The sequence below is a fragment of the Tachyglossus aculeatus genome, chromosome 10 (genome assembly GCF_015852505.1).
Source record: "Tachyglossus aculeatus isolate mTacAcu1 chromosome 10, mTacAcu1.pri, whole genome shotgun sequence".
Taxonomy (NCBI): Eukaryota; Metazoa; Chordata; class Mammalia; order Monotremata; family Tachyglossidae; genus Tachyglossus; species Tachyglossus aculeatus.
The window spans coordinates 35,920,209-35,940,837 of NC_052075.1; the positions used below are offsets into that span (position 1 = coordinate 35,920,209).

Consider the following 20,629-nt stretch of genomic DNA (forward strand, 5'->3'; position numbering starts at 1 on the left):
TAAAATAGATAAATAAATAGAGTAGTAAATATGTACAAACATATATCCATATATACAGGTGCTGTGGGGAAGGGAAGGAGGTAAGATGGGGGGGATGGAGAGGGGGACGAGGGGGAGAAGAAGGATAGGACTGATTGATTGCAGAGCACTAGACTAAGCACTTTGGAAGTCCAAGTTGGCAACATAATCAATCGTATTTATTGAGCGCTTGCTGTGTGCAGAGCACTAGACTAAGCACTTTGGAAGTCCAAGTTGGCAACATAATCAATCGTATTTATTGAGCGCTTGCTGTGTGCAGAGCACTGGACTAAGCGCTTGGGAATCAGTCAGTCGTATTTATTGAGCGCTTACTGTGTGCAGAGCACTGGACTAAGCGCTTGGGAATCAATCAATCGTATTTATTGAGCGCTTACTGTGTGCAGAGCACTGGACTAAGCGCTTGGGAAGTCCAAGTTGGCAACATAGAGAGACGGCACTTGGGAAGTCCAAGTTGGCAACATATAGAGACAGTCCCTACCCAACAGTGGGCTCACAGTCTAAAAGGGGGAGACAGAGAACAAAACCAAACATGCTAACAAAATAAAATAAATAGAATAGATATGTACAAGTAAAATAGATAAATAAATAGAGTAGTAAAAATGTACAAACATATATCCATATATACAGGTGCTGTGGGGAAGGGAAGGAGGTAAGATGGGGGGGATGGAGAGGGGGACGAGGGGGAGAAGAAGGATAGGACTGATTGATTGCAGAGCACTAGACTAAGCACTTTGGAAGTCCAAGTTGGCAACATAATCAATCGTATTTATTGAGCGCTTGCTGTGTGCAGAGCACTAGACTAAGCACTTTGGAAGTCCAAGTTGGCAACATAATCAATCGTATTTATTGAGCGCTTGCTGTGTGCAGAGCACTGGACTAAGCGCTTGGGAATCAGTCAGTCGTATTTATTGAGCGCTTACTGTGTGCAGAGCACTGGACTAAGCGCTTGGGAATCAATCAATCGTATTTATTGAGCGCTTACTGTGTGCAGAGCACTGGACTAAGCGCTTGGGAAGTCCAAGTTGGCAACATAGAGAGACGGCACTTGGGAAGTCCAAGTTGGCAACATATAGAGACAGTCCCTACCCAACAGTGGGCTCACAGTCTAAAAGGGGGAGACAGAGAACAAAACCAAACATGCTAACAAAATAAAATAAATAGAATAGATATGTACAAGTAAAATAGATAAATAAATAGAGTAGTAAATATGTACAAACATATATCCATATATACAGGTGCTGTGGGGAAGGGAAGGAGGTAAGATGGGGGGGATGGAGAGGGGGACGAGGGGGAGAAGAAGGATAGGACTGATTGATTGCAGAGCACTAGACTAAGCACTTTGGAAGTCCAAGTTGGCAACATAATCAATCGTATTTATTGAGCGCTTGCTGTGTGCAGAGCACTAGACTAAGCACTTTGGAAGTCCAAGTTGGCAACATAATCAATCGTATTTATTGAGCGCTTGCTGTGTGCAGAGCACTGGACTAAGCGCTTGGGAATCAGTCAGTCGTATTTATTGAGCGCTTACTGTGTGCAGAGCACTGGACTAAGCGCTTGGGAATCAATCAATCGTATTTATTGAGCGCTTACTGTGTTCAGAGCACTGGACTAAGCGCTTGGGAAGTCCAAGTTGGCAACATAGAGAGACGGCACTTGGGAAGTCCAAGTTGGCAACATGCAGAGACAGTCCCTACCCAACAGTGGGCTCGCAGTCTAAAAGGGGGAGACAGAGAACAAAACCAAACATACTAACAAAATAAAATAAATAGAATAGATATGTACAAGTAAAATAAATAGAGTAATAAATATGTACAAACATATATACATATATACAGGTGCTGTGGGGAAGGGAAGGAGGTGAGATGGGGGCGATGGAGAGGAGGAAGTACAAGTTGGCAACATAGAGACAGTCCCTACCCAACAGTGGCTCACGGTCTGGAAGGGGGAGACAGACAACAAAAACCAAACATATTAACAAAATAAAATAGAATAGATATGTACAAGTAAAATCAATAAATAGAGTGATAAATATATACAAACATATATGCATATGGACAGTCGCTATCCAGCAGTGGGCTCACAGTCTAGAAGGGGGAGACAGAGAACAAAACCAAACGTACTAACAAAATAAAATAAATAGAATAGATAGGGACAAGTAAAATAAATAAATAGAGTAATGAATATGTACAAACATATATACATATATACAGGTGCTGTGAGGAAGGGAAGGAGGTAAAACGGGGGGATGGAGAGGGGGACGAGGGGGAGAGGAAGGAGGGGGCTCAGTCTGGGAAGGCCTCCTGGAGGAGGTGAGCTCTCAGTAGGGCCTTGAAGGAAAAATATGGAACGCTTCATGATTTTGCATGAGACGGTCCCTACCCAACAGTGGGCCCGTCCGCCCTCCTCACCCAGGAGCCCGGGACCCCAGCCCGGACACCTGCCCTCAGGCACGGGGCTGCCTGCTCAACCTCCCCCTCCCACCCCCCGCAACTGGGACAGCTGCTCAACCTCCCCCCCCCCCCCCCCCCCAACAACTGGGCCTGATGGTAAAATGGGGATTAAGACTGTGAGCCCCCCCGTGGGACAACCTGATCACCTTGTAGTAATAATAATAATGGCATTTGTTAAGCGCTTACTATGTGCAAAGCACTGTTCTAAGCGCTGGAGGGGGATACAAGGTGATCAGATTGCCCCACGTGGGGCTCACAGTCTTAAACCCCATTTTACAGATGAGGTAACTGAGGCTCAGAGAAGTTAAGTGACTTGCCCAGGGTCACACAGCAGACACGTGGCAGAGCCGGGATTAGAACTCATGACCTCTGACTCCCAAGCCCGGGCTCTTTCCACTGAGCCACGCTGCTTCCCTTAACCTCCCCAGCGCTTGGAACAGTGCTTTGCACATAGTAAGTGCTTAACAAACGCCATCAGTATTATTATTACTAATAGCGGTGCCCCCTATGCCCTGTTGCCATCAGGCGAGAGCCTACTAGTGTTTCTGCATGACTCTTTTGGGGTGGGGGGGTTCATTTATGCCGATGACGTGACACCTGTCCACATGTTTTGTTTCATTGTCTGTCTCCCCCTTCTAGACTGTGAGCCCGTTGTTGGGTAGGGACCGTCTCTATCTGTTGCCAACTTGTACTTCCCAAGCGCTTAGTACAGTGCTCTGCACACAGTAAGCGCTCAGTAAATACGATTGAATGAATGGTCAGCCTCCCCCCCACCACTGGGCCAGCCGGCCAACCTTCCCCACCCCAGCAACTGGGCCGGATGGTAAACTGGGGATTAAGACTGTGAGCCCCCCTGTGGGGCAACCTGCTCACCTTGTAACCTCCCCAGAGCTTAGAACAGTGCTTTGCACATAGTAAGCACTTAACAAATGCCATTATTATTATTATTATCATTATTATTATTACTAATAGCAGTGGCCCCTACCCCTGCTGCCATCAGGCGAGAGCCTACTAGTGTTTCTGCGTGACTCTTTTTGGGTGGGGGGGTTCATTTATTTCAATGACGTGACACCTGTCTACGTTTTGTTTTGTTGTCCGTCTCCCCCTTCTGGACTGTGAGCCCGTTGTTGGGTAGGGACCGTCTCAATATGTTGCCAACGTGTACTTCCCAAGCGCTTAGTACAGTGCTCTGCACACAGTAAGCGCTCAGTAAATACGATTGAATGAATGGTCAACCTCCCCCCCCCAACACTGGGCCAGCTGGTCACTCCCCCCCCCAACAACTGGACCGGCTGGTCAACTTCACCCCCACCACTGGGCCAGCTGGTCAACCTCCCCCCTACCACTGGGCCGGCTGGTCAACCTCCTCCTCCACCCAAACAACTGGGCCAGCTGGTCAACTTCCCCCTCCCACCACCACCACTGGGCCGTCTGGTCAACCTCCCCCCCCGCACCCCCAACAACTGGGCCGGCTGCTCAACCTCACCACCACCACTGGGCTGGCTGGTCAACCTTCCCCCCACCACTGGGCCGGCTGGTCAACCTCACCCCTCCCCACCCCTGGGCTGGCTGGTCAACCTCCCCCCCCCCCCCCCAACTGGACCGGCACCTTCCCAGGCCACCACCGATGGACAGACTCTCCACAACAGGCCCCCGGCACTCAGGGACACCAAAGGCGTCGTGGGAGAAACTTTACCTGGACATGAGCCCACCTTTGCTAATATCCCATTTGGTTTTTTTTCCTCGCCATCCCACTTCCTCTTCGTAATGATGGATTATTATTGGCAAAATGGGCACAGGGGTTGGGGGGGAAAATGATGATGTGACATAAGCAAATCCTTGGAGGGTAAGGGGACCGCGTAGATACAGATGGATTTAGTCCAAACGTTCTTAGGTGATTCTCAAATATTTTTCGAAACTATCAGCCTGAATAGAAGTGCGTGTCCCTTGAAAGCAGGCTAGCAGAGAGAAAATGACAAAGATTCTGTGATTAAGAATGGAAAATCCCTTTCTCCTCCAAGGAGCCCAAGTGTTCATGCCCCGGTGGGAAGGTGGACTGCAAGACTCGGGAAAGTTGATTTATTTGAATTTCAGGTTTTCTCCCCCTTATTCTTCTTGCCCTTTGGTTGTATTGCTAGTGAACATTGAAATGGCTGAAAGGGAAAAGTAAAAAAATGTGAAAAACCAATTTAAGCCATTCCCAAAATAGCCAAGAGCCTCCAAGTTCAAGAACCGAACATTAGCCAACCAAGAAATCAAGTCAGTGGTATTTACTGAGTGCTGCCCGTGTGCACAGCGCTGTACTGAGCATTTGGGAGAGTACAATGTAAAGACATTGTTTTACGGGGAAATTGCAGTGTACTTTGTTATGAAAGTAAATGAGTGTCAAGGCAGGCTTGGGAAATTGTTTCTTGATGATCGTTAAGGCCACTGCGAAGCTAAACGTCAAATGAGTGTGTGTGCCATTCTTTCCACACTCTGCAGGACATAATAGCAAGTTTCTTTTAAAATTACAAAGTTTTGTTGGACTCTTAAACGACTGTTACCTTCAGAAAGACTTCACTTTAAGTTTTAATGCATTTGGAGTCATTTGACTTTTAAATTGAAAAATGTCCTTTCATTTGAAAGTCTTGTATATTTAATCTCAATTTCTTTAAGAATGTAAGCTCCTCCTAGACTGTAAACTCCTAGTGGGCAAGGGTGGTGTCTAGCAGGTCTTGAATTGTACTCTCCCAAGAGCTTAGTACAGTGTTCTGTGCAAAGTAAGTGCTCAATAAATTGCCGTTAATTTTTCATGGAAAGATTACACTGACTATCCTCTACTCAAAAATCTATTTTACTTAGTTATACGAGGTAATCTCTGTTTTTGGCACGTAATCAGTACATCTGAATCCTTTACAACACAGGCATTTGGAGGTGAAGGAATAAAAGGGGTTCTTTTTAGCTAGAATTTGCTTTATATTGCTGTTTCTGTATTCTAGTTGGTGATATTTAAGAGCGTACCTTCTTGTATTTTTAACTCTGCTTTATTCAAAACTCCAGTTTTTGATCTCAGTGTCCTCAGGCCACCCACCCTGGTAGCCTCAGAGCTCCTCCCAACCACCAGAATGGGGGAACAGACAGAAGAGCCATGTTATCAGCCACCCTCCCTGCACTGTAGCTGGATCACAACCCATTAAGTTGAATTTGATGATCAGACATTAGGTCAGGTGACTCAGGGCTCCTCCTCAACCATCATGCCATTAAGGCCCTCCGTCTTAACTGGATCTGTTTGAACAGTCTAATAAACACTTGAGGTTGTTTGAAAGTGTTTCAGTAAGTCAAGAATAAACCATGCCCATTGTTTCCCTGTCAAGGCTAAGCCTATTGTAGTTGGTACCTTTTTGAGTATCAAAGGAGGGGAAAGTCCCAGGAGGAACATTCACATCATTATGAACAATACAGAAACAGGAGAAATAAATAGAGATAAATGTAGCGTATTTTTCTGAAAGGAATTTACTGTGCCTTGCCTAAAATGTTTTAATTCATTACCTGGCTTGTTAAAAAAAAAAAATTAGACCAGCAGACTGAAGCTCTTGATGTCCTCTGGAATGCACGTGACATTATGCATTATTTATATTAGTGTCTGTCTCCCAGTTGTGGGCTGGGAATGTTTGTGTTTATTTTTATGATGTACTCTCCTGAGCACTTAGTACAGTGCTCTGCACACGATAAGCACTCAATAAATATGAATAAGTGAATGAACGAAGTGGTTACTGCCCAATGTCCCCAGCATATACTCGCTGGAAATCTATATTTTAAAGCTGAAGTCCAGATGGTCTGTACAGCCTCTCCCCCTGCCAAGGTACAGGGCTCATGTCTAATTCCCTCCTGCGTATGCTCTGCGCATGGTAAGGATTTAATAAATACTATGACCATGTCCATTCATTTTACAGTGTGGCCCAGGCTGGGCCAAGTTGGGATGTGCCTTAAACCGTAAACCCTTGGTATTGGATGGGAACCATCAGCTTGTCCACTCCACCCACATAAGTATATAGGAGGTACCATTGCCAGGCAAATCTGGCAATTGCAGTATCCAGCTAGGTGCCTTGCTAAAAATCTAGGCAGGTCACATACATTTTAGAGATTTAATATACTGCAGTAAACTAGACTTTATTTCCTGTAATTTCTACCCAAGAGCCTAATTTTATTTTTAATTTTTAGGAGTTCTGGTAGCCGGCTAGTTGACCAAGAATTTTTGACTACCTTGGTTTCAGAAAAAAAAAATTATTGAAAGTATTTCATCCTTTTGAGCCTATTAAACTCTTGTATGTTATTGAAATTTGAAGCCTGTCACCATAATAAGGCAAGGAACTAATTTGGTTGGAATAAGGAGTCTTTTTAAGGCAATGGGCAGGCTGAGATGAGGCAGAAACAACAGAAAAGCTAAGCCTTAGTCTCATAAGATGCAGTATGGTGTAGTGGAAAGAGCACAGGATTAGGTGCCAGGAGACCTGGGTTCTAGTCGCAATTTCACCACTTGACTGCTTTGTGACTTTGGACAAATCATTTAACTTCCTCTTGTTCCCTTATCTTTAAAATGGGGGAAAAATTACCTGCTTTCCAGACGGACTGTGTCTGATCTGTTTATTTTTCATCTCCCCTAAGGCATAACACTGTGCTTAGCAGGTAGTGAGCTCTTGATTAATACCATTATTATTATTATTACTATTAATGTTCTCCATAGATCCTTATTGTCTCAGGCTGAGTGCAGGCTATCTCTGAAGGAATCATTGAAAGGCAGATCATCTTTAATAAAAATCGCTTTCTCTCCATTTCCCCTTTCAGCTGTCTGTGTACTTCCTGCTTGAATGCAGAGTCTTTTCAGCATTCTGCTGATGTGGAGGATAGTATTAGAAAAGAGAACAGATGATTTGACCTTTTTTGCCTTGGGGACATGACACTTCCCTCACAGGCAGTCTTGGGGAAGAACATGCAAAATGGGTATGTTGGGTACTCTCGGTTCACTCCTCAGTGTCTTTCAGCTCTCACATTCAGTCTGCTGCTAAATCCCGTGGACATGAAACATCCCTAACAAGCAACTTTGGGGAGGAATATGCAGAATAGATCTGTTGAATAATCATACTGTAACTCCTCAGTGTCTTTCAACTTCCACATTGCTGCTAAATCCTGTGGGTTTATCCTCTCCAGTTTCTGGATGCTCCCCTTCCTCCATTCAAAGGGTCACCTCCCTGCTCCATGTACTTGTTCTAACCCAGTTAGGCTTCTGGTGATCAGCTTCCTCACTGGTCGTACCTCCTGTTTCTCCTTTCTCCAGACTGTACCCCGCTACCTGGATCACTTTTCTGGATTATTGTTCTACACACATCGCTCGGAAGTATTCAGTCGTTACCTATTCCTTTTTAAAAAAAAAAATGGTATTAAGCGCTTACTGTGTGCCGGCTACTATACTAAGCGCTGGGGTAGCTGTAAGGTAATCTTGTTGGACACAGTCCCTGTCTCACAGGGTTCACTGTCTTGATCCCCATTTTACAGATGAGGTAACTGAGGCACAGAGAAGTTGTGACATTCCCAAGTTTACCCTGCAGGCAAGTGACAGAGCCAGAAGTAGAACCCAGGTCCTCTTATTCCCAGGCCTGTGCTCCTCCCACTAGGCCACCCTACCTCTTCACCTCTACCAAACTCTTGACCATTGGCTTTAAGGTGTTCCACCAGTTCTTCCTTCTAGCTATTCACTCTCTTCTCATGTTACCCACCCCACCCCACTTCACATTCTCCATTCCACCCAAGCTCACTTCAGTGTGCCTTGTTCTCAACTCTCCTGCCTCCATCCTCTGGCTCACACCCTTTTTCTTCCTAGAACTCCTTTCCCCTTCATATCCATGGGTCCCCAGCTCTCCTCATCTTCAAAGCCTTTCTGAAATTCCACCCTCTTCAGGAGGCTTTCGTAGATTCATTTGTCTTCTTCCCAAGTCAGATCTCTCCAACTATCATGTTGGCACTTTTGCACTTACAATTTCTTGCTCCATATATTGATTTCCTTATTTTGCTATTTAAGCACTTCTTCATTCTGTCTGTAAATTATTTTATGTTTGTCTCTTCTATTGTATTTTCAACTGCTTAAAGGCAGGTGCTCAGTGTTATTTATTGATTAGGACCACATGTCCCAGTGGCCAGTGGTGGCCCTAGAGTCATGCATGTCTTTAGTGTTAGCAAGGCCCTAGTTGGCAAGAGGGAAGCCAGAAGGGGAGTAGACATATAGTGAAGGAAAAGATGCTGGCCCTGGAGCAGTAAATATGAAAATTCGGAAAGAAGGCTTTTCACATTTATTCTAAAGTAGATCCCTGGCAGAAAATAATTTTAGGGCCACGGCTGTGACAGAAGAGAATTGTCTGGCAGTGCTACAGCATTGACCCACCAATTTCGTAGAGAAGCAGCGTGGTGTATAGACCATGAGTATGAAAGTCAGTAAATCTGGGTTCTAATGCTGACTTTGTCACTGTTTGCTCTGTGACCTTGGGTAAGTCACTTGACTTCTCTGCACCTCAGTTACCTCATCTATAAAATGGGGATTAAGACTGTGAGGTCCATGTGGGACATGGACTGTGTCCAACCTGATTTTCTTGTATCACCCCAGTGCTTAGTGCCTGGCATATAGTAAACTCTTAACAAATACCACAAAAAACAAACAGCAACAACAACAAAAAACAGTGGCTGTTTGACTGGAAAACCCAGAGGAAATTCAATTTCCAGGAGCTGATTTCAGTCCTGCTGCAGATTATAATAATAATAATAATGATGGCATTTATTAAGCACTTACTATGTGCAAATTATGAAGTGCTGAGTGTTTAATACAGTGTTCTGTACCCAGCAAGTGCTCAACAAATACTACTGATGGATTGATTGGTGACAGTGGCAACACTGTCCCAAGACCCCAGTACATAAGTAGGACGGGATTAGAACTCTTTTGGAACTACTGATTGCAGGTAGAATGGGAACAGAATTAAATTCAGTTTCAGAGAAGTTGTTCATGTTTGTTTCCTGACAGATTCTGGAATACATTAGGCCAGGCATTCCATGGTACCTTAGAACCCATTTTCCTTGTTCAAGAGAAAATTTCTTAGCAACCAGTAAGATTTTTGAAGCCAGAAAACAATTACAGTGAGAATCAGCAGCAAAAAGAATTGGAAGGAGAGATTATTTTTCAAACTAAAGCTTCAAGCAATTTAAATAATTTCATACCTTGATGAGTTCATTAGAATATTTGCCTTTAGGAATGAGATGTAGTGGTGGAGGGGCTTCCTTCCAGTTATGCAGGCATGAGGAAGAAAATGAAAGAAATGAACTCAGTAGTGCAGGCTTGATGTGTTCATTGATAACTCCAGTGTTTTGTCTTCTGTTAGAGATCATTGGAAATGAACTAAGAAGAGGGAGAGAATGAGCGAGAGAATGAGAATATGCTCAGGGCAGATATTTGTTTTTTTTCCAAATACTTTCTCACCCGGATAACTGTCTAGAAGATAGTCTATTTTGCAGTATCGTTCTCTGAAAAAAAATGTAGGATATTTATACAGGCCTAACTGGCAGCACTTAAATTCTGACAGATCCGTTAGAGTAGGGTCAAATAAAAAGATTTTAGGGGAAATGGTAGGATCTGTGTTTTGGGGATGTCATGCCTTTAAAGGCTCATTCATTTTGGGTATCTGAACTTGAAATAGATCACTCTCCAAGTGTGTGTAGCCACTAACTTCAGTTATGGGATGAGTTCTTTCACATTCCATGTTCCGGATCATTTCCATCCTCTCAGATTATTTTTGTTTACAATGGAAAAAAAGTATTTAAATGTAGGATAGCTTGCATATTTTATAAGTATGTTTATTCTGTATTATTTGTAGCTCAACTTCAGACCTTTTCAATGATAGAGCCTTATTTATTTCTCTTTCTCTTGGAAACAGTTTTACATTCCATATCTCTGGTGTTATGACCATGATAACATGCACTACTAACTTATTTGCCAACCTCTTAAATTAGGAAGGGCACTTTAGCAGTAATGGATGGAAATGGAAATTATAAAATATTTAAGATTTGAAGGTACTGCTTTTATTTTTGAAGTAGATTCTCCACCATCAGCTAAAGTTGTTTATAGCGGACAGTAACTTTAATAATTATACGTTCGTGTCATGTAGTCCTATAATATGTGATTGGACAGAATTAGAGTGCGGACTAAGGCTGTTCAAGGAGGATTCCTTCTACATGCACTTTTCTTAGCACTGGGTATCTTACCTCCTTGGAAAAATCATTACAGCAGGGAACTAAGTGCAGTCTTACTTCAGAAACAAAATGCAGTATTGTCTGCTTTTTCTAATCTCTTTCACCTGCAGATTTTTCCTTCCAATCCCTTTTTTCTCACCCCCCCCCCCCCCCCCCCCGCCCCGTCCTCTTTTTTTGTTACTCTTTCACCTCTATCCTTTCTTTTTCTGTCTCCTCACCTCCTGAAGCTGACCTCAGTTTTTTTGGTCTTTTGAAAGGATAGATGGCCTTTTAACCCGCTCTGGACTTTTCTAAGGTGTCTGCCTTCCTTTAGATGTTTCTCAAGGCACCCTGTTGAGCAGCTTGATCTTCCCATCCTTGATTGGACAAGAGCAAAGAAGGATATTCTTCGCTTTCAGGGCTCAAATACTCTTCTTGGAGTTAGTGAATGAGTAGGATATTATGTTTCCCTAGCACCTACTATGGTCCTGTATACATATTTTTAGTAGTTGTAATAATATTTATTGAGCAGCCACTGAGTGCACCACTCTGAACTAAGCACTTGGAAAGTAGGAAACAGAGAAGTAACATATTCCCTGCCTATTGGGAACTTGCATTCTAAATGAGGGACACAGACCTAAAAGTATTTATAAAAAGGGTAATTGAATGTGCAATTGAATAACACATATCCAGAAGTTCTCAGGATCAATCAGTGATATTTATGGAGTGCTTACTATGTGCAGAGCACTGTACGAAGCTCGGGTGAGTACAGTACCACAGAATTAGTGGACTTGTTTCCCGTCTGTAATGAGCTTACGGTGTAGAGGGGATGGGTATAAATGCAAAAGTGGGAGATTGCTGCTGCATTTATTCAAGTTTATGCTGGGATGGGAACGAATCGGGAGGCGGTAGGGTCTTAGGATTTTGAATGTGAGGAAACTTTGCAGTCGGTCGGATTTGAGGAGGAAAGGAGTTCCAGATGGGGGGAAGAGTCTGGGCCAAGCGACGAAGGAGGGAGAGGTGAAGGCAAAGTACACTTCGAGTTTAGCATGAGAGTAATGAAGAAAGCAGCCAGCAAGTAGTGGGTGTCAAAGCAAAACTGGAAGAGGGGGCAAATGGGATGAGGGCCTTGAAGCTAAGGATGAAGAGTTTCTGTTTATGTAGGGGGCGGTGGGAACCCAGTGGAAAGTTTTGAAGAGAGGAGAGAGGTATACCGAGTGCCGTTCCAAGAAGATGCAGCAGCCTACAGTGTAGATTGCAGAGGGTGGAGACAGAGAGGCTGTCGCCACAGTCTAGCTGTAAAATAACTCGGGCTAGGACCAGGGTGGAGAGGAAGGGCCGGATCCGGGAGATAGTATGCAGGAAGAACTGGCGGGATTTGGTTGTCCTTCAGTTATAAGATGTACTTGTTCTCCCCACCAGCCATCTGCTTGTAGTGGGTGCTCACTAAATACTGATGTGATGAGGAGGATGCCTCCATTATTCTTTTTCTTCCAGTAAGAACTGAATCTTAAGAGGCTATCTTCTTGATCTTGGGTGTAGCCTTCCACTCCCACCATAACAAACACAGTGTACTTTCCATTGGATTTGCATTTGTATTTAAGTGATGTTTTCAGCTGTCCAGCAGTTTGGCGAGTAAAGTACTTCGTGAAGGTATAACAGGGACTGATTCTTTATCATTGATTGGGAGTTTAATAGACCTGAATGGACAAACAAAATTTCTCTTTCCCAAAATCCCATACTGTAACTGTATCAGGAATCATTGACAATTACTCTCCCTTCTTCAAAGCCTTATTGATGACACATCTCCTCCAAGAGGCCTTCCCTGACTAAGGCCCCCTTTACTCTCCTCCCACTCCCTTCTGCATCACCCTGACTTGTCCTTTCCCCCTCCCAGCCCCACAGCACTCATGTACATATCTGTATTTATTTATATTAATGTCTGTCTCCTCCCCTGTGGACTCGTTGTGGGCAGGGAATGTGTCTGTTTATTGTTGTATTGTGCTTTCCTAAGCACTTAGTACAGTGCTGTAGACTGTGAGCTCATTGGGGTCAGGGATTGTCACTCTTTATTGCTGAGTTATACTTTCCCAAGTGCTTTGTACAGTGCTCTGCAGACAGTAAGTGCTTATAAATGTTTGAATGAATGAAAGGAAGGAAGGGGGAAAATAAACCTTGCAGCCAGCATCTCCCCAGCAGAAACAGAGTAAACCCGATTTTCTTTGCTGTCTTTTGTTCCTACACAAATGCTGTCTTCTGTTCATCCCCAGTGAACAGCTGCTTAATCAATTAATAGAATTCATTGAGCACTTACTGAGGAAGGAACACTGTAAGAAGCACTTGGGAGAGTACAGTACAACAAAGGAGACACAGTCCCCACTAAATGATTGTCTGCTGGAGATGAACCAGAATCCAGCACTTTTGAACTTGTACCCATCCTCAGGACATATGTGTATGTGTAGATTTGAATTGTTGTATTTCCGTGTCCTGATCCCATTGTTTTAAAATATTTTTAAGTCTGTCTCCCCCACTGGGGTTAATCAGTCATATTTATTGAGTGCTTACTATGTACAGGGCACTGTATTAAGCGCTTGGAAGAGTACAGGGCAACAGAATTAGCAGACATGTTCCTTGCCCATAAGGATCTTATAGTCTAGAGGACAAGCTAGAGTAAACTAGGGTAAACTCCTAGAGGGCATGCAATGTACCCTGTGATTCTGTGGTACTTTCCCTAACATTTAGTGCAGTACATTTCTCTAAGTAGGCTCTCAGTAAGTGACTTTAGTGATATTAGATGTGCAATAGTTCGTCTTCATAATCTTCATTATAAATACCATCTGTTGAGCACCCACTGTGTACTGAGTCCTGCCAAGCACTTGAGGAAATAGACAAAAAGTAAACGATACGATCCCTACCCTCAAGGAACATACAGCTTAGTGAAGCAGCTTTGAAAACATGGTTGAGAGACAGGAAAATCCTGTCTTTATGGTCATCTCAGATTTTTTCTTGTATTCAAAAGCTTTCTATCAGTCAGTGGTATTTAACACTGTTTGCAGAGCACTGTGCTAAGCACTTGGAAGAGTATGGTACAGAAGTGTAGGTGGACACAACCGTAGCCCACAAGTAGCTTGCAGTAGAAAAGATTCACCATCCTCATTCCCCGGACAGGAAAAAGTCAAGGTGGTGGTGCTGGACGTATGTGGAAGTTTTGGGTCATCAGCTGAGATTACAAGCCCCAGTAGCCCACAACACTTACACTGTTTCTCCTAAACTCAGCCATGTCACTATGCCCTATTCTCATCACCCCCACCTCCGACCCCTAGTTCTTGTCCTTTCTGCCTGAAGGCTTCCTCCCTTTCAAATCCTTCAGACCCTTTCCATCCCCATCATCTAAGCCCTTCTGAAATCCCATCTCCTTCAGCAGGTCTTTCGGGGTTCATTTCTCATCACCCCAATTCACATCCAGTTGACATCTTGACACTTTCACCCTCACAACCTCCCATAGCCCTTTTATCCATATGATTTACACACTGTTATTTAAGTATTTCTTCTTCTCTGAAATTTTTTGTAAGCTCCTGGAGGGTGGGAATGTGCTTTTACCGTTATTGCCCCTCCCAAGCTTGGAGTTCAGTGTTCTGCATACATTAGATAATGAAATTGATCCTAGACCAATTATTACAGCTTTTCTCAGTTTCCCCATAGCTTCGAAGGGATAGTATTTTCAAGTGTTACAGCTTGGCTCCGTGGAAAGAGCACAGGCTTTGGAGTCAGAGGTCATGGGTTCAAATCCCCACTCCGTCAATTGTCAGCTGTGTGGCTTTGGGCAAGTCACTTAACTTCTCTGAGCTTCAGTTACCTGATCTGTAAAATGGGGATGAAGACTGTGAGCCCCCCGTGGGACAACCTGATCACCTTGTAACCTCCCTAGCACTTAGAACAGTGCTTTGCACATAGTAAGCGCTTAATAAATGCCATTATTATTATTATTATTATTAATAATAAAGTTTTAGGTGCCCCAAAGCTCAGGGCACCAGGTAGATTGTTACTTGCAATTAACCGGGATTGTGTTTTTCATTAAATCAGTAACAGTTTTAGTTTACAGAGTTCTGCTCTGTACCTTTAGTTGCATCATTAATCTGAGGAGCCATAAAATTTGACCAGCTGGCACACAATGCGTGAACATCAGGTGTTGGGGTAGGAGCCCATCAACTTGGCTTCTCCCAAGCTAACCCTTTTATTGAATCTTGTTCTTTACACTCCGGACTGTATCTTTGCTCAGATCCTTCCCCATTGAATCTGCCAGATCAAAACCTTCACAAAAACACCCCTTCTCCAAAAAGGCATCCCCCACCACCCTATAGACTGTGTCAGGTCCAGAGCCACTTTTATATGTACAGTCTCCCTTAATAATTATGAGTTTATCGGTGTTCATCCTTCATTAATTTACCAATTCAATTACCCATTATATTTGCTTCTCCGTCTGCTTTCCAGCCTTCTCCTCCCTCGGGCTGACTCCCTGGTTGTTTCTCTTGTTCTGGCACCTTCTCCGCACAGTATGTTGATTAATAACATCCTAATTAATAAAAACTGTGGTATTTGTTAAGCACTTACTGTGTGCCAAGCACTGTCTAAGCCCCGGAAGGTCATCAGATCAGGCCCAGCTCCTGTCCCACATGGGGCTCACAGTCTTAATCCTCATTTTACAGATGAGGTAACTGGAGGCACAGAGAAGTGAAGTGACATGCACAAGGTAATACAGCGGACATGTGGAGAAGCTGGGATTAGAACCTGTCCTCCCTCTAATAATAATAATGATTGTTTCAACTTTCCAAAATAACTATGCCTGTCTCTGCGGAGAGCAGTACTTACTGTAAAGTGTTGCAGGCCCCAGATCCTGATCTTGCCATTAGTTTTTAGAAAATGTCCAGAGGGCATAAGAGAATGGATATTTTTGAAAACGAAGGAATTGAGGAAAACCAAACATCCAGAGAGGCAAGCAGATAGGAAAGAACTAATATCCATTGCCTTGGCCTTGTCTCAAATTTTTTTAAAAAAGCCCAAACCTTTTAAAAATCTTAATCATTTCTATCCTTTGTGGCTATTTGATAAAGTCTGGTTTTCAACTTTGCAGTCTCTCTCCCTTGTTCTTTTAGTGAAATAGTTGATCATCTAGTGCTTGATTAGGTAACATCTCTCAAGATAGTTTTTTTAAAGAAATTCTAACTTTCTGACCCTTTCTGTGTGGAATATGCCGCTTTTCAAATTCCGAGTGATCCTGGAAGATGGAGAAAATGTAGTCACTCTCTTCATTTCTTCCTTTAAATTGGTTATATGAAGAAAAAAGGAATCTTGCCAGAAACTAGAGTTTTTAGCATTGTTTCAAATATTTATTCAGCAGTCACACTAGTAGTTCTCAACCTTTTCAAAGGATCCTCAGTCAACTAATTTTATTTATCGAGAGCTTACTGTGTGCGGAGCACTGTTCTAAGCGAGTGGGAGAGTACAATGTAACTGAGTTGGTAGATATGTTCCATGCCCACAACGTGCTTACGGTCTAGAGGGGGATTATAGACATTAATATAAATGAATTACAGGTATGTACATAATTGCTGTGGGGCAAAGGGTGGGGTGACTAAAGAAAGCAAATCCAAGTGCAAGGACGACAGAAGGAAATAGGAGAAGAGGAAATGTTGGCTTGGGGAAGACCTTTCAGAGGAGATGTGCTTTTAATAGGGCTTTGAAGGTGGAAAGACTGATCATGTCTGATATGAAGAGGGTGGGCGTTCCAGGCCATACGTAGGATGTGGGTGAGAGGTTGGCAGCCACATAGACAAAACCAGGGTTCAGCGAGTAGGTTGGCATGAGAGGAGCGAAGGTGTGCAGGCTGGATTTATTTGTTTATTTATTTATTTTACTTGTACATTTCTATCCTATTTATTTTATTTTGTTGGTATGTTTGGTTTTGTTCTCTGTCTCCCCCTTTTAGACTGTGAGCCCACTGTTGGGTAGGGACTGTCTCTATGTGTTGCCAATTTGTACTTCCCAAGCGCTTAGTACAGTGCTCTGCACATAGTAAGCGCTCAATAAATATGATTGATTGATTGATTGGATTGTAGGAAATCAGCGAGGTAAGGTAGGATGGAGCGTGGTGACTGAGTGCTTTAAAGTCCATGGCGAGGAGTTTCTGTCTGATGCAGAGATGGATGGGCAACCACCAGATATTCGTGAGGAGTTGGGGAAACATTGACTGAATGGTTTTGTAGAAAAGTGATCCGGGCAGCAGAGTGAAGTAGGGAGAGACAAGAGGTAGGGAGGTCAGCAAAGAGGCTGATGCAGTAATAAAGCTCGGATAGGATAAGTGCTCCTCCCTTTCCTCCAGCCCTGAACCTCCACCCTCCCACAGCTTCCGAGTTTGCTCCCTCTCCACATCATTCTCCCACACACAACAATCTGAAGTTTGTTTTCAGGCACTCATCCAGCAGCTGAGTGGAGCTGAGCAGCTTTCTAAGAGGGGCCCCTCAGAGTTCTCCCACCACCTTCAAGTTTAGAAACACTGTCCTACCCACTTATTGTCCGATTGAGTGGAAATGGCCTTACCAAAGTGACTATCTTTGATTTTTAAGTGTCAAACACTTTTAGCCTTTGAGTAGTAGGGAATACTGCTCTGGAGCCACTGCAGAATCTTCACCCTCCCACCCCCCAGTAAAATAAGAAGCTCATCATCTAGCCCTAGAAAACTGGCACTTTTCATATCCACTTCATGCTACTTAGCAATTTTTGTCAGTTCTTTGAGCCAAAGTAAAATATTGGAAGTGAAGGAACTAAGGAAGGGGAGAAGTTAAATGGAGTCATCAACTCCATTGCTACAGTGAAGTACTTATTTTTAGCAGTGACACTTTCTGTTTCTGAAACTCCAGGCCCCCAGCTTGCCGTGATAAACAGTTAAAGGCCGTGATTATAGATAGGCTTATGTAAGAGAGAATCTTGGATAGTCTGAACATCTGGGAGATATCAGGTTATGCATTTTTAAAGACCAGCCTAGACATATGTATTTGCCTGATATGTCCCACTCTAAGTCCCTGGGAGACTCAGTATGGGTTGTGGAGCAGCATGGGGGTGGGAGAAAAGGTTTGGGAGGAAAGATTTGGGAAACATGGTCCTAATTGCCCAATTTTTTGTGCTAGTGTTTAATTTTCTTACTACATTATTTTAGTCTGTTTCTTTGTTACTGTTTTCAAGTTCTTGACCAAGAGATGAGTCAATCAGTGGTATCTGTTGAATGCTTACTGTGCAGAACACTGTACTAAGTGCTTGGGAGAATATGATATAATAAACATGTTGGTGTTCATTTTGTTAGATGGTTCATCAAAAATGGAGACTTTACTAGATAATGACTGTTAATGGAATTTCATCCCAGCCCGTGGTTAGATCTTTTTCAGCTTCATCTAGCCAGCGGGAACATGAGCTTCAAAATCAAAGTATTTAAGTATCAGGATCAGTCCACTGGGGTTGTCAGTTGTGCCTTGAAATGTCAGTTTGGCTTAGGGGAAAAAGCTTGGGTGTGGGAGTCAGGTCTCCTGAGTTCTAGGCCCAGCCCTGCCCTTGGCCTATTGTGTGACCATGGGCAAGTCACTTAATCTCTTGTAAAATGGGAAGAAAACTATGCTTCTTCCCTCTTAGATCACAGTACACCCCAATGTGACAGCTACTATATCTGATCTGATTATCATGTATCTGTGCCGGTGTAAAGCATGCAGTAAGTGCGTAATAAATTACATTATTGCCATTATTACATTTTGGACAGACTGCAGCTGCAGAATTAGGGAACGTTCTTTCTGATGTGTGTCTGGATAGAATGTCATAGTGCTTGGAAAAGCAATTGTGTGTGGGGAAGCTCGCCAGAACTTAAGTTTTGGGGGAGGCAGGTTCTTGAATGTAACCTTTGCGTTATAGAAAAACTGACCTTACTTCAGATTGACCTAGAGTGCTGTGCCTCACGTTACTCCTGAATCAATCAATTAGTGGTATTTATTGAGCGCTTACTGTGTGCAAAGAGCACTATCCCGAGCACTGAAAATGTGTTCTCTAGCCATGGTAGACTTAGAAAAAATCTACTTGGAATTTTGTTGGGTTTTTGTTTTGTTTTTTTGTGGGGGGGTAGGGGGCGTGGAGAGGAGGTTGGTTTAGGTTTATTAATTTTTTTTATGAAACCGAGAAAGAAATAAATGGCTTTGTTAAAGAAATTGACACAAAGCATGCTAAACTGCAATGAAACTCCATTTGAATGTAATAGATCAGTGCGTGTGTTAGGAGGCTTGGAGGAACGTGAAGGAAGGTGGACTTTTTAGTATCCAAATTACATCTCACTGAAAAATATTTATTGTTGTATGCCTCACAGTAGTGCGATGTTCAGATATGTTTTATAGCAGCAACACACTTCTGAATACTCCTGTCTGTAAGCCAGAGGGGGTTTTTCATTTATACATGTGGGTGATTTCTAGTTGTTAGTGAAGTTAAGTGACTTGCCCAAGGTCACACAGCAGACAAGTGGCGGAGGCAGCGTTAGAACCCAGGCCTTTCTGTCTCCGGGCCCAGGTTCTATCCATTAGGCCACTCTGATTCTCTGCTCTTAAATTTATGATCTAGAGGAGGCATTTATAGTCTTGCAAATACTGTACATATATGGGTATGCATGAGAGATTTTGAAGATTAAGGATTTGCATTTTAATGAAATACCATTTTAAGAGGGCTACTTTCCTTGCAGGTGGACTCAGGCATACATGGCTGAAGTATTTAGACTTACAAGGTTACCACAGATCAGAACAAAAAGATCATTTTCCTTTGCATAGATCAGTTAATGGCATTTATTGAGCACTTACTCTCCAGTCCATTCCTTGCTCTGCTAGATCATTTTAAAAATAACTTTCTGCCCACATCTCTCCTCAGATAGTTTTGCTAGTTACTCATTCCTCTTGCCTGACGGCAGAAACTCCTGTTTGATTCAAAGCACTCCATCAGTTACTGATCCAGTAACTGTTCTCCCACTACACCCCAGTTTGCACTCTTTTCCCTCCTGGCTGGCCTACTTCACTGTGTCTTATTCTCATCTCTCCCATCTCCGACTCCTTAATCACATCCTTCCTCTTCCCAGCAGTTTCTTTCCCCCTCAAGTCTTCCAGACATGTATGTCCATTCGTCCCCCCTCCCAGCCTCATAGCACTTAAGTACATATCTGTAGTTTGTTTATAGGGGTGTCGGTCTCCCCTTCTAGACTGTAAGCTCATTGTGAGCAGGGAATGTGTCTGTTTATTGTTATCTTGTACTCTCCCAAGCATTTAATACAGTGCTCTGCACACAGTAAGCATTCAATAAATGCCATTGAATGACTGAATGAATGTCTTCAAAATCCTTCTGAAGACACATCTCCTTGAGATCGTCCCCAATTAATTTCTCTTCTGAGGTTATAGTCCCCCCACCCCCAAACTACCACCTAGGCACTCAAAACTATCTGTATCACCTCTGTACTTTTTGACTTATTACCTAAGTACTCACTCATCTACGTATTCCATTTTTGTTCTTCTTCCAATCTGTGAATGTGTTCATCTCCCTTGTTAGATTGTGAAGCAAGCTCCTTGAAGGTAGGGGTCAAGTCTGTTAACTGTACTCCCAAAGAGTGCTTAATACAGTGCTCTCCATATCCAGTACGCTGTTTACAATCACTATATATTGATTATCCTTAAGTGCAAACAGTGTGGCAGGGTGTGTTGGTGACCCATCAGGGTTTTCAACAACATATTCACAAATGGATGGGATTTTACTCTCAGTAACATCATCTTTAGAAACAAAGGACAGCTAGCTGTTTGTGTGTACATGTGTTCACACATGGCCAA

At 43.2% G+C, this 20,629-nt stretch overlaps 1 protein-coding gene across 1 annotated transcript in view; it reads left to right on the plus strand.

Annotated features, from left to right (window-relative positions):
* CAPZA2 (capping actin protein of muscle Z-line subunit alpha 2) overlaps positions 1–20,629 on the plus strand; it is a 52,337-nt gene that overhangs the window by 1,073 nt on the left and 30,635 nt on the right. The window lies entirely within an intron of this gene.